The sequence below is a fragment of the Molothrus ater genome, chromosome 2 (genome assembly GCF_012460135.2).
Source record: "Molothrus ater isolate BHLD 08-10-18 breed brown headed cowbird chromosome 2, BPBGC_Mater_1.1, whole genome shotgun sequence".
NCBI lineage: Eukaryota > Metazoa > Chordata > Aves > Passeriformes > Icteridae > Molothrus > Molothrus ater.
The window spans coordinates 108,498,684-108,513,664 of NC_050479.2; the positions used below are offsets into that span (position 1 = coordinate 108,498,684).

A 14,981-nucleotide genomic window follows, 5' to 3' on the forward strand; every position below is an offset into this window, starting at 1 on the left:
TTCCTTAGCTTGGAACTTGCAGGTTGCAAGGCAAACTTATTTATTGCACAGCTAGGAAAAGAGGTGAATTGCAGTTTAATTGCTGTGTTATTCTCCATTGCTACCTACAGGAGCCAAAGGCATTTACTCATAAAAGAATCTTTATTGTATCCCCCAGTTATTGTGTAGGACTCAGCACATCACACAGTGACTTACCCACAATGAGATGGGGAAAGAATTGGGATGGCAAAAGTGAGAAAACTCATGGACTGAGATAAAACCAGTTCAACATGCAAGCAAAGGAGAATAAAGAATTCATTCAGTGCTTGCCATGGCCAGGAAGGTGTTCAGCCTTGCCCAGCAGAGCAGGGCTCCATCATACATAACAGTGGCTTTTTCAATGCATTTTTCTGATCACGTGCTGAGAAAAAGTTCAGTGACTTCCCATGTCCACATCAGACTTTCAGGATGTGGGTCATTTTTTCTGTCAAAATAGGAAGCAGGTAAAAAAAATGCATTCAAATATTCACTGAATTCATTAGCATGCCTGTAGTTTGGCCTCCAAAGTGTTGAAATTCTATTGGAATAAAAGAAACATCTACGGCTCATCGATAATTTAAAAACTACAAAGAGGTACGGTACATTTGTAGAAAGGCTCAGGTGAGTTAACTGGAAACACATAAAATATTTCCTTGTGTCAGTCTCTCCCTAACTCACCTGGGTTCCTCCCTCTGGCTCTGTAGAAGGTAATTGTGCCTTGCTCTTAGAAAACCCTGAGCTCTTTTGGCTCAGGTAGGCTTGGAAGGCTTCAGCCTGAGGCAGACATCAACTCAGGAAACTTTAAGAATGAACAAAGGGCTCTTATTTTACAAACTGTTAGTGAGGCAGCATTACCAGCCACACATAATTAGAAGTCTGGGTTTTGTGTGTTTTTTGCCTTTCTGGGTTTGATTGCTTCTCTTTTCTGTTCATGTAACAGAGAGCAGCCATTATCAACAGACAGAGGATGGGATCTTTAAATCTACATTGTCTGCCTGAAAGGTCTATTAATTTTTTCTTACAAAAGCTATCAGCTTTTGGCTATTTTGTGTTGATTTTCACAGTATTGTTTCAATTCCCCTCTGTCAACCACATTAGTTGTAAAGCTAACCTTAAAAGCAAGTGATAAAAGGTAATAAAAGTCAATCCAGGTAGTTAAGCCTACTCTATTAAAAGGCTTTTATGTGCAATATTTCTATAATTTCTAGATTCAATTATTAAAATGTTTTTCCAGATTTGTTTTTCTCTGAAAACTTAGATAGAAATTTACATACAGAAAAAATGCTAGCCTTCTTCAATTGTACAATATGTTCTTTCAAAAGTAAAAATTAATTGCACAGAAATTTTAAATAGACCCTACTTTTAAATAGACTTTCAATAGACATTTTAAATGTACATTTTACCAAGCAAAATGATACACCACAGATAAAACATGACCACTTATTTCCTGTGGAGTTTCTTGTATACTCACTCAGACAAGAAAAAATCCTGATTAAATAAGACCAAAACCAATTTGGTTCAGATATTTTCAAAACCAGAACCATATATTTATGTGTGGTCATCCTGAACTTGCCTAGGGAAACCAAACAGTGCTTAATGGAGTGAGAAGGAAAAAGTCTTTATATAACAAACACAAGAAAATCTACTAAACTTTAAAAAGCAACAACAGAAAAAACACCAAAAACAAAACAAAAAACCCTCACAAAACCAAAAAAAACCACAAAACCAAAAAAAAACCCACCAAGGACTAGAATGACAGTTTTCAAAATTATCACCCTGGTCAATGTTAGTTTCAAAATTGTTCCTAAAATACCTCATTGTTAGACAAACATCTATTTTGTTTTTAATTTTTAATTTTTCCATTTACATTTGGCTTTAGATGTCAGGATCATAATGAAATTATCAGAGCAAGAAAATATCTAATATGAATCAGGGAGTTTTTAACTTTCACAATTTCACTTTCCAGGGGGTCAGGCAAAAGAAAAGTTAAATTCATGAATATATCAATTGATGCTCACATTTTGAAATAGACAAAATAAATGGTGTGATCCTGATGAATGAGAAAAACCTGCCCCAATATTTCACAATTTCCCAGGCCGTTATTGTCATTGACAAATGAAGGCTTTAGTATATATAGTCCTTCCAATGTAAACTCTGCAGAACAGATGGTTTTCCTCCTGATGTGGTAAGTATTAAAATGTCTAGTGGGAATCATGATATTTTTAAGTCCTCCTAAACAAAATACATCAGGAATACCATGGGCAGAAGGCCCTTAAATGGAAACAGCCACATGTGATCAGGATCCAGATCTCAAGCTCACACTTGGCTGTGACAGCAGCTTGCTCTGGGACTTCGGGCACGTCATCCTCAGCTCTTTTTTGGTTTTTTTCCACTGTGTAATTGTTCTTGTCTACTTATATTGTGCAAGTTCTGTGGCCTAGATGATCTCTTACAGCATTCCTACACTACTGAAATCAGAACACCCATAAATGTCTGTACTGCAGTCCTATATTGAAATGCATCTGACATCTCAGGAAATACATAACTCATTTATACAGTTTGCTGAATCATGAAATCTGAATGTAAATCACAAATCCACAAATTCACCTGAATTATTTTTCCCAGTTTCATGCCATCATCCTCAAAGGAGGTATATCATGCATCCCCATAGTGGTACTCTAAAATAGGTTTTTATTTCAGTAATTCTTAATGATCTTTTAAACTTGATTTATTGCATAAGCATGTACCATGTCGTTTACAGAAGCAATATATTTCCCACTAAATTTTCTTAAACTCCTTTTGAGTATAATAGAAACTGAATGAACATGGCACCTTGTAATTATGCAGCCCTTTTCTAGCCTGAAACCTGGAATAACCTTAGCAAGTGTCTCTGATTTTATCTGTTCTGCTGGGAGGGAACTAACATTGTGAAATGGAAGTTTTTGAAGCCTGTCTTATTTTTTATGATGTTGCTTGAACCAGGCATACAAAATATAAGTATATAACAGTAATCAGATTTAAAATCAGCAAAATATAGTGTATATATATATATATATATATATATACTCTATGAGGTTAAAAAACCCACATGATTTATACATTTACACACACGCATAAATATAAATAAAACATACAAGTAGTAAGCAGATGATTAATTTACATTTTCCCTCTCTTAACCATAGGGCTGCTCATCTCACAAATCATATTTCTGTGGGAAATGAAAGGTACACTGCTGCCAGCATTTTGTAAGAAATAATGACACACTTTACTACCTGTAAGTGCTGACTGAGTGCTTCTGCTTTTCCTTCCCAAGGTGACTGTAACACAGATTGATGAAAGATTCAGTAGGACTGCAAAGGTTAAAGATGCAGACCTGGAGCTAGAAGGCAGCCCTGACACTGATGGAATACAGTACAATGAGAGTGGCCACATTATTGTCCCATCCTCTGATAACCAGTGTAATATGAAAACTGACTGGAGGAGAAGGGAACAAATTAAATCATTAATCAAGCATATCTGTGCTAAACAGTTGCTCTGAAGAGATGAACAAATGAAAAATTTGCTGTTTGTTTCTCTGCTTGCAACCACCTGAGAAAAAATTAATTATAAGGCTGTGGCTCAACTATTAGTTAAGTTTTTTCTTGAGAAAACTATTTATTGCTTTGTCAAAGAACAAATGAACCTCATTAGTGAGATTAGTTTAAGCTGATCATTTTGCATTAGGACAGTCTAATAATATATCCTTTAAAGATCCATTCAAGGAAATAACTTCAAAGAAACAGTTCCATTCTGTTGTATTAGACTTAAATCAGGAATATATGATTTGTCACTTGCTAAAAGTCAATTTTTTTCTTATTGCCCTGGTACAGTGGTTACTTTGTTGCCTGCAGTCAGCTGCTTGTCAGGTATTCAGAATGGGGTCTCTCTGGTTAAGGGGTCTTACAATTCACTCAGAAAACTCTGCTCTTGTAGTGCATCCTCTGTAATCTCTCTTATTCCTGAAACAACTCAAAACCCCTAAGTAGGGAGTTACTACTACTTAGTACTACTAGTAGTACTAAGTTACTAGTTAGTAGTACTAAGTGGGGAGAAAGTGGGTCGGTGTGTGTGTGTTTTTTTAAATAAAATAAGATGAACCTCAACAGAATTCTTCCAAAATTTGTATTTATAAAGTGAAGGATGATATATGGAAGTACTCTAAACAGAGCAAAGAGTACAGGCTGTTTTCATGCATTACTCTGTCATCCTGCTGGACTCTTATGAAAGCAGTCCCTCTCCTTTGGAAAGAAGAGAAGCCAGCTCTGTATGAACTGGAAGCCTTCAAGCAAATTATTACCTGGAGAAGGTCAGAGGAGTTGTGCATCTATTGGCAGAAGTGGATGAGGGTTTGAAGTGCAGAATTTCTGCCAAAGTTTTGAATCTCTTTATCAAAAAGGAAGTTCTTCATGGTGAAAGCCTCTGGTTTGCAATGGGTTCTTCTGCAGTGCTGGGCTCCTCATGATGTAAATTACTCCTCTGGGGAATTGAACGGAATTTATGGAGATAAAACAGCCAGATATCACGCGATAATTAACTTGTCACTACTCAATTGACCTGATTCCCACTGGGAGTCTAGAGGCAAAGAAGCAATTGTCAGACTCACAGCTAAGGAAGTCTGCTTCCATTGTTTTTAGTCTCATGAGTACCAGCCTTGATGGAAAAAACTACGGGAAGAGCTTACAAAGCTCGTGGTATGTTTGAGAAATGCTTCCTTCCCTAGGGAAGTAGCCTCATACTGCAAAAACCACCTGCTATTTTTTTTTCACATTTCAATACTGATACTGTCTATTTTCTTGCCCAAAAATTTATTTTCAAAAACCTTGAATAAAACTATATTTTGCCTGTGTCCTTTGCTGGAACTGAACAAAATATTAAAATGTTACTGAGGGGATGGAGAAGAAGGAGTTCTGACAGCACATGGAAACACAGATATGCCAAATTACATGGGTCTGATTTTCTTATAGCAACTAAGACTTGCTCTATCCCATTATTAGTCATCCACAGAGCAGCACAACATGGATTCTCACCTGCTGAAAAAAACAATATTCAAAGATGAATCTTTTTCAATTATGAATGGATTCATGGTTTAACACCAAACTCCACCCAAAACCAAGGGCCCCTCCAAAAAAAAAGTCCTGTTAACATATTAAATAATTTTAAATATAGTTTGTTTCACTATTAAAAACCATCTGGAGCAGAACATAAATTCTGACCCAGTGTTTCCATTACCTTCTGCTGAAGTGGTTTAGCTGGCTTTCTTTTCCAGAGCACAGTGTAAAATGCAGTAGACATCAACCCAAAAAAAGCAGCTGCAAAGAGATCCCTGATAGTTCCTCTTGAAACTTACCTTCAATTGCAAAACTGCTTTTAGTACAATAGGGAGTGATGATTCCTGGTGGTAATGTTCAAAACTATTGAGATTTAACTGCAGACCTCACATTTGTACTGAAGATCCAGGCATTCTAGCAGTTTAAACAAGATGACCTTGTCTGTCCATTGTTTTAACTCCCATTAACTCCATTTTGGCAACAAATCCATCCATCCTTAAGCTATTTTAGCAGGAAAGAATATATTCAGTAGAAGTCCCACATGGTGTTTCAGCTCTTGCCTTTCATAATCCACCTCTGTGGTAAGTGTCCAGAGGTTATCTTTAACCATATTTCTCTTTTGGGTGCATGACAGGATAAAATCATTGACATTATGTCCTTAGCAGGAGATGACTGCATTAGCCTGTGCTCCCCATGGTGCCATTTGACAGATTGAAGTGTGAATGGTAATATCTGGAAGGTAATGTGTCATGGGCATAAAGGCCCATGATTCAAAACCTCCCTTCTTGGTTTTTTTTTTTTTTTTTTTTTCACTGCTGGAGAACTTAGATAGCCTTAGTAAGAATTCAAGTCATCCTTTTTGGAAACAGCACTTCAAAGGTTATCCTGAAGAGCTTTCTCTTTTACAGTAGTAAATCTTCTGTGAATAACAGGCAACTGGCTACCATAAAAAGACAATATTTTCTGCAGTCTGTGCAGTCTCTGATGACTCTGGCCTGTAGCTGCATTCGTGATTTTGGACGATAAAAGCACCTTCCACTTTCTGCATGAGGAACGTGCTGAAATGATGCAAATGAAGATGGCATGTAATAAAACTATCTGAAATATCTATTACTGCAAGAGAAGTTTGCAAGTCAAGGAAGGTAACTAGCAAAACATAATGGCAACAGCAAGTATTTGTGAAACAATAATTTGGACTACTGGTGCTTAGCCACAAATGGTAAAAAAAAGCATGTTTGGGTTTTCCTCCGAATATGGAGGGGGTGTGTGTCTCTAAGTAAATGAACTAGAAAATGGATAGTGGATGCTATTATATCTACAGCATTTCACAGAGCCAAATTTCTGCAAATCATGGATTCACAGAATATGTATTCATAAAATGGAAATAACAGGTTATTTACTCAGATGTCTTATTGGAAGTCAGAGATTAATGAAAAACAGAGAACCAGCAGGCCTAGGATATTTGAATTTTGAAGAATTACAATAGATTACCAAAATAACTTAAGGTTGCTTTAAAATGAGCTTGAAAAAGACAAATTTCAAATTAACCTTCCACTGACAGCACTGTTGTGTGTGATGTGAAAAGCTGGAGTTGGTAGACTGAAATAGGCAAATCTTGAAACTCAGTGCATCATTTTAGAAGGCAATTGTTCCTCTTTTTTTGTGTGTGTTTGGGATGAAGTATTTTCTTCTATTATTTTTTATACAAAATGCTTCTAAAAGACTTTATTCTTCAAGACAGAATAAGCAGACAAATTTGCAGGGGGCATGCAATCAAAAATATTTATTGACCACTTTTTTTAAGGCTGGGTCTAGAGAGTCAGATCATATTAGATTAGCCTTTGGACTCATTGGAACATTTGATTTTCTGTCACCTGTCTTATCAAAATAATCTGCTGTAGTCTCATCTCAGAAAGTTATGTCAACACAAACTCTTTTTACAAGTTTGTTGACTGAAAACTCAAGAGTTTCTTTCAGATTTTTTCAAGAAGTAATTTGTTCTGGTACAACGACAGCTCTTGAGGCTTTCTTCACAGCCTTCAAGACAATTTTGTATTTCTTAACAGGTTAACCAGATTTGTAGTGGGTTTGACTGCCTGCTAGATATGGAGTAGTCAAAAAAACATTTATGACTGAATTTTTGAGACAATCATCTGAAAAATGTGTTTGCATTAGCATTTCATCAGAAAGTTCAAGTGACACCCAGAAGCATACTCCACCTGAATTCAGAGATGCACCTTGTGGTACCTCCACTGCTCTCTCCCCAGATATGCAAACCTAATCGGGTTTGAATCTTGAAGATTTTAGTTTGCAGTATCCAGTTGGAGGAGAAAAAATTGAAACATTTCAGGCAGGTCTCTGGAGACTTCATCTTCCTGGACAAGGAGGAGATTTTGTTGCAAAGGGCAGAGCAGTGTCTCTGGACACACTCCTGGCACTGCTGCAGGCATCTCCACAGACACAGTCACCAGATTTCTCCTCTTTCCGCTCTCAGAGCTGTCAAGAAGCTCTGTGAGACACCAGATGTGCTCACATTGACTGACAGAATAACCTCAAACTGCAAACACACTCACTCCTGCCAAGATCAAGTTCAAGCTTCTTCCCCAGTCAAGAAACGTGACCACTAAACTGTTCTTTCTTTGTTACAAACAAATTCAGTTTTCTGCCTTCAGGACTCATTAATTCTTCTTCCTTTAGAAACAGCTGATTCTTAATGGTGCTGACCTACAATATTTCTTACATTATTAAATTCATTTATCTCAGTGAGGGCTGAAAGCTGAATTCCTTCCAGGAATCATTCATTTTATTAGTAACTGTCTCTTTCACATAAATAGTTTGTTTTAGTAATTTATTTAATTCTAGCTTTGACCAGTGAAGGCACTTTGCCTTACAATGTTAAAATTGGAGTAGAGAAAAATTTTAAGATAAAAAACCCAAAAAATCAGTTTCATGGGTCTCATAACTTATCTAGTTTGTTCAACAATTTGAGAAAGTTTTTATCTAAGTTTTTTATTCCTTCAGTAATACAAGGAACCGTTTCTCATATGTTAAAAGTTAATATCTAAGGAAGAGTAATGTTAATATATGCTAAAATTAATGTATGCAAATCTCTAATATTACAAATTTAAAAAATGCAACTAATATTATCAAATATATGACAATTTCATAGACTTTCTGAAGATCCAAATTCTCCAGCTATTAAGCCAAAATCAAAATCAAGACATATGTCAAAATCAAGACAATGGTTTTGTCAAATAGATTCATTACATCTAAAGTAGATAACAAATAAAAAAACAAAGCAAAACTAGATTTTTTTTCCTCATAGAACTACATGTTGGACAGTAGAATTCCATATTAGATGAGAAAGGAATAGAATTAAAAAAAAAAAGTCAAATAAAATTTTTCTTAATAGCTAAATATCACTATTTGTTACACATTAAAGACTTTTTCATAGAAACAGAAGCTTTGTTCTCTTGTTAAGCTAAATTATAAGGAATAAGAATTTAACTGCAGCTGTTCCCATGTGGGATGATACCACAGCTTTTAGTGAGAATAACAATAAAAAATCTAGAGTATTACAGTTTAAGTCAACATCTCATGAGGATTTACACTGAAGAAACTTAAATCAGGATGTGGACACTGATGATTAAAAAAAAAAAACAAAATCAAAAAAGCAAAAGCCTAAACTCAACCAACCAAACAAATAAACCCACAAAATTACTAAAAAGAATTTTTTTTTAAAGTTGCTTTTGTGCAATTTATATTCTCTTTAAGAAGCTTCAAAATGAATCTGATTCTACCTAATCACAAGGCCCACTTCTGCAATCTCTACTTATCTGGTGATTACTGATCTTACACTTAACAGCAGAATTAAAAATTAGGTGCAAGCAAAAGACAGATGGTTGGGGGCTAAATTCTGTATTCCAGACAGGTCTTTATACTTGCTTCTCCCATGCATCACCTATTCATTTTTCAAAGTTTCATTGTTCTGTACTGACATTGAGTGAATTTACAACAAAATAAAAATAATTTTACCTGCATCTCCAAGGTGGATGGAATCTAGCAAGAGTTCAACATTTGCAAAACTTGTGCAGGTGCCTAATTACAAGTATGAGATTTTTTTTTTAAATCTTAATCACAGGATATATTTCTCTGCTGTAACATGTAATAAAATAAATGAGATTATGAAAACCAGAAACTATTTCATTTTCACTTGGTTAAATTTCTAGACAGGTAAAATTAAGATAAATGTGCTCCAAGTCAGGCTTCTCATTTTGACATTCTTATTATAAATAGTACAAATTATAAGAAGCCCTCCCTCAGATCTGTGGGAAAGGCCTCTCACATAAGGATTTACAAATTTATGATCATCATCATCACAGTTTCTTTTTGGATTTGCAAGGCAAGTATGTCAAAGAATTCTTCTTTTCCTGGAGGTAAAGATCCTCTATTTCCCTATGGAAATTCTAATTCTTTTTCAAAACCCACCACCCAGAACACGCCTATCAAGTGCATGTCATTCCATATGCAACTCTCAGCCTCATTCTGGTGCAAAAAAATTTATTCCCAATTTTGACAGCTTTTCTACATTTTTTTTTTATTATCTGCCATATTACTAATACTACATTATGATTAGCACACTACACTATTGAGTGTTAGACCAAGGTGGTTTTGGTTGGCTTAGGTACAGCATGGACAGAGCACATTTTGCTTATGTGCCCATCTCCTCATTCAAGGTACTCAATGTCTTCATTAAGAACATTGCATTCATAAGCACAGGAGAGGCCACTGAAAACTGATTATCCCTGCAAAAAGGGATCTACAGGGTTTGAGGGGACCTGCAGGGAAATTAAGCAAGAAAAATTACAGTGTGCTGTTCCTTGCACAGGTGAATATTGCAAACCCCTGTAGGAACTCTGTAGAGAAGCAATACATCATAAAAAAATGGTATTTTGACATAGAAATTAAGATTTGCTCTCCCCCCATCCCACCGCTTTTTTTTTTTACTTTTAATGGAAAAACACCTATCAAATTAAATTTGTGTTTGAAAAAAAGCAAGATGTTTGAAAAAAGGTGTGAAATAGAAACTCTTAAGTAAGTGATTAAAAATTCTTTAAAACAACACATTATTTCAATAGTACATAGTGAGTAGACAAAAAAGAGCTTTTCATTCTTTCATTCGATGTATTATTAATAATTTAGATTGACAAAACTGTAAAATAATGCAATTCGAATTTTAATAAAATAATGAAATAAAATAAAATAATAATTTAAAATTACACTGCATAATCCTAAAATAAAATGCTTGCAAATAACTACCCCACATTTGGAAGTAGTCATTTATCATTTTCACATCATGTTCAGCTTTGTCCTTTTACCAGCTGACAAACCCTTGGAGAAAACAAACCAAACCATGAAGAAACTTCAGTCCTTCAGCTGTGTAAAACTGGAAAGAATTTACCCATGATATGTAAATGCCTTTCTGGATCATTCCAGGAATAGAGATGTAGCACATATGAGTATTCATACAGACCCTGGGACCTGTTTAGAATTCTTATGAAGCCTTGAGAGGCTACTTAGAACAGAGGTTAGACAGAGTTAAAGGAACAAAGTAGGTATTTATGAAAAGGCCTTCAAAGGACACACCTTGGGCAGCACAAGAGCCTGGCCATGGTTCCAACCAAGGTGGATGGTGGGTCCCAACTTTTCAAACTTTTATAAGTTTTGGTCCATTTCCATATTGAGGTTAATTGTCCAATTACAGCTTCAGGTTATGAAGTTCCATCCTCCCAGATTGCTCTCCTGAATTTGCTGGTTTTTATACTTTTTGGGCCTGAATCTGCAGCGGTGTCCTTGGTTCTCAGGCAGGATTTTTTCTGACTGAGCTGTGAGGACAACTTGCTAACACTTCATGAGAAGTTCAGAGTCACACACCGATGCAGTACAGAATCTGAAAAGATGAAAGCTAAAACTTAAGGCATCAGTAAGACTGTTCCCCAAAGGCTTAGGCTGGCCAAGGAGATGTTCCTCTGAGTGCAGAGGAAGTGTGGGATGCCTGGCTGACACAGAAAAGCTGGGGTGGGATCCAGTAATGAACTTGTCACAGCAGCAAGGAAGGAGGTGAGGTTGTGATCTGAAGAAAATAAACAAATGTAAACAAAGAAATTTGACAGCTATTTCCAAGGTTGTCCCTATTAGTTAGACACAAGTAAAGGAGAAATATTACATACATAAATGCCTTATTATTCTAAGTTACTGTATTCATGTAGAACAAACAAGCATTGACCCCAGAATTCATGTAAAATGAAGGAATGTCACATTTGTTGTGCTGGGCACAACAAAAACGATACAAAACAAGGTAGGTATGTATAAAACAAGGTGTGTATGGCCTCATTTGCTCTGAGGAATGATGAGCAATGCAGAAAAGTGTTGAAAAAGTTCTCTTGTTAGGGAAACTTGAATCCCAAGGGATAACTGGGAACAGCAGGAACTTTTGCTAAAATTGCTTATTCTTTGAAATAGCAAGGAATTGCATATCAATCCATGAAACCTGACTGGATCTGACAGCATCCACTGGGTGGTGTTTAGATTGAGTCCACAGTGGAAATGGCTGCTTGGTCCAGCCCCTTCATTCAGCATCTGCTGTGCAGAATTACCACTCTGATATCACCTAGCACTGTGTGTGTAAGCTGGTTGTCAGTAAAGGAGAATTCTATTTTTATTGCTGGTGTTTCATCTGATATCCTGTCCTCAAAGCCTGAATCATCTGTAGCCAGCAATACAAAATAGATTGTTATTTCTACCTCATAGCAAAAAAAAGTTGGGAGTCTTTATCTCTAGTTTTTGATTCATAGAGAAAAAATTTGGTGTCAATTTAATAAGGCAGATGATGAAAATAAAACAGCTGTGCACCAGTGCTGGTTTTCACTGGATGTTTTACTTCAGTCTCTACTTCTTACACTTCTAAATTTTCAAACAAATTAAATCAGTTCTTCACTTTGGATGCCAGCTGGATTTTGACAAGTAAAACATGTGGTGATGTCCATATAGTGCGAATAACTCTAAAACCTTCCTGCTCCAAATATCATTTCTGTAACTACAATTCTTTGAAAAACCTAATTTTCATTAGAAATAAGCAAATGTTTGTGTAAGAGCATCCTAGATTAATGCTCATTAATGCTGGAAGGCAGCTATGACTGCCTCCTCTCTGATTCACATTGACTCACTGCACCTTCTCCTGGTTTCAAAGTCAAAACCTCCCAGTCTAGATGTGAGATGCATTTAATCTCCAAACAAATCTAAGAACAGCCTGTCTCTCTTCTGTCTTTATCTGCATGAGCTGGGTGACACCAGGCTCCTCATCAACATTAACAGCATCTCCTGAGTGCACCTCTAGGAAGTAAAATGAAGGCAACAGAAAATAAAATATGCTTACCTGGGTAGGTGGCAAGAACACAAAGTTTAGGGCACAGCACACTGCTTGGCTGGTGTCATCTGGTTTGGATTAGACAAAAAAGAACAGAAGGAAGTAATTTTTCTGAAGAACATTATGAAGAACCATGACAAGGCTGTAAGACCTTTGGTCTGGGTCCTGACACTGAAGAACTCTTCTCTACTGCACATTTCTCACCTTTTTAGCCCTAAGTAAAAAAAGACCCACAGGGAATTTTGTCATATCTCCTGCTAAGATTATCTTATGTTTCAACATCAAGGAGCATTTTCCTCCTAACAACTTTAAATGAAATTCTTTTCAGATGTTTCTGAACATTTCTTCTAATCCTAACTGATGCCATTGGTGATATTTTTTTCTCTGGAAAAAAGGGAGGAGCATCTAAATATTTGAAAGTCCATATGTTTCCCTACTGTTAATCAACTCAGAAACCTCCCATGGCTTTATTTTCTATTGTTTTCTAAAGTTAGCTCTACTTTTCAAATAAATTAATAAATATTTAAAGAGAGAAAATTATTTTGAATTGAAGGAGGAAAATAGATTTTACACCATAGCAGTTTTAGAACTGAAGTCCCTTCAATTCTCTGCTTTTGCCAGGAAACCCACTTCCCATGCCACACAGAAATGTGTGAGGATGTCCTCCAGGTCCCAAGCTGGAGCGTCCTCAGCCTCTGCTTTTCACTTTTACCTCTGCATCCTCTGCATCCTTTTTCTTACTCTTACCTCAAAAACAACTCAGCTTTTTGCACCACTGCTCCAGTCTCATTTGAAATAACTATTCTAATGTGAGATCCACAATAGATTGTCTCCTAGAATCTGCAAAAAAGAGACGAAAGATTACCAAAGAGAAAAAAGATAAAAATAGTTCCCAAGCATTAAAGTTAGCATGCATTCGTACTGGAGAAAAATTAGGTTTTGTATAATTATTCCTCCTTTTTATACTATAGAAATATGGAAATTTATCAAGAAAGTCCAAGTAAGGGTGTGATTTTAGAAATCTTAATTTTGCCAGACCAAACTGCTTTTCTGTTTTAAATCACAGACTTTTGCAATCAGCATAAGAAGGAAATAAAATGAGAATTTATTTTTGTGCAGTTATTTTATAAATTTGAGACTAAAAACTGGAAAAATGCAGGACTCTGCCAGGAGACATGCAACAAAGCCTTCAAACTTTTGGGCGTTAAAACCCTTTATGAAAAGCTAGAAAATCATTCATTTTTTAAGCTTCAAAGACAGGGGTTTTTATGCAAGAAATAAAAAATGAAGCTAATCAGGGGTGTAAAACTACATATATCTTTCCTGCTGTCTTTCATTTTCTTCTGCTTTTTATTTTCATACATATACCTACTTAGGTTTACATGAAATCTTGGAGATTTGCAATGCTGAGGTACAAAGCATGGCTAGAAGTGAAATATTCTTCCTTCTCATCTACCTAACAAACCAACCTGCTAAGCTTCATCTTTGGAATGTAGGAGGAGAAAGAAGACACTTGCTGTCACTGTGGTTTAAATGCATTTTTAAATAAACCTTGTTTGGAACTAAGGTATGGGCTGCCATTCATAATGACAGTCTGTAATTATTTATTATGGTTTATTTTTCTACAATATAAAGACTAGAATTTTAATATTTTTAGATATAATATTGCTTGTGCAAAGACAATATTGGTGCTCAGTATTACCTAAAATTCTGTCCTTTGCCAAACTTTTTATTTTTTAATGAGTAAACTAGAATTTGGCCATCTATTTGGCCATAAAAAAAATCAGTAATAATCCAACAAGTAAAATCCAATGTTAGCATATGTAAAATCCTTTACACACAAAAAGTACATTGAAGCATTATTACAAATTTTCTGAGCAAACACACAATGTCATAGTCCCAGAATATTGCAAATAGTGTTTGAAGTACAACCATTAAATAAACTTACCAGGTAACGAGGCTGCTTTATCCAAGGCTATCTCACTCAGCTTTCTCCTGTTCTTTTAAACCTCAGATTAAAATATTAGCTGGCAATATGTAAGCTCAAAAATCTTTCTGGAAAAAGTCCTGTTTCTGTCAAAGAAATATTTTGATGGGCTGAATGGCATTTTAGTGATGGGCCTCAATAATGTCTTGCACTACATCTGAAAGTGATATATACAGCACTTCATTTGAGATTGTCTTGGTCCTCTTGATGAAACCACACAACTTTTCAGAAGCAGGAGAGAAACATAACTGGGGGAAGGAGGCTGGTTGAATTGCTCTTAAATTGTTCTTCTCTTTTCAACATTTTAAGAGCTTGGTAGGTATCTAATGTCACCAAGCACAAACTTCTTCAATATTGTGCCTTCACCCAAGATCCTTTTCAACAAAACAAACAAGTGCTTATTGTAAAAATAAGCACTGTTAATAGATTAATAATTTCAGAAGATCCATGTGAAAAGTTATGA

General features: G+C 35.7%; 1 long non-coding RNA gene across 1 annotated transcript; it reads right to left on the reverse strand.

The window, feature by feature from the left end:
• Nucleotides 1-10,391: 10,391 nt before the first annotated feature.
• On the reverse strand, nt 10,392-13,366 carry LOC118684745 (uncharacterized). Its single transcript, XR_004979890.2, has 3 exons — nt 13,279-13,366; nt 12,541-12,599; nt 10,392-11,238 (listed from the first exon to the last, which is right to left on the reverse strand). It is a non-coding gene; the product is annotated as an uncharacterized LOC118684745 (long non-coding RNA).
• Nucleotides 13,367-14,981: the final 1,615 nt, after the last annotated feature.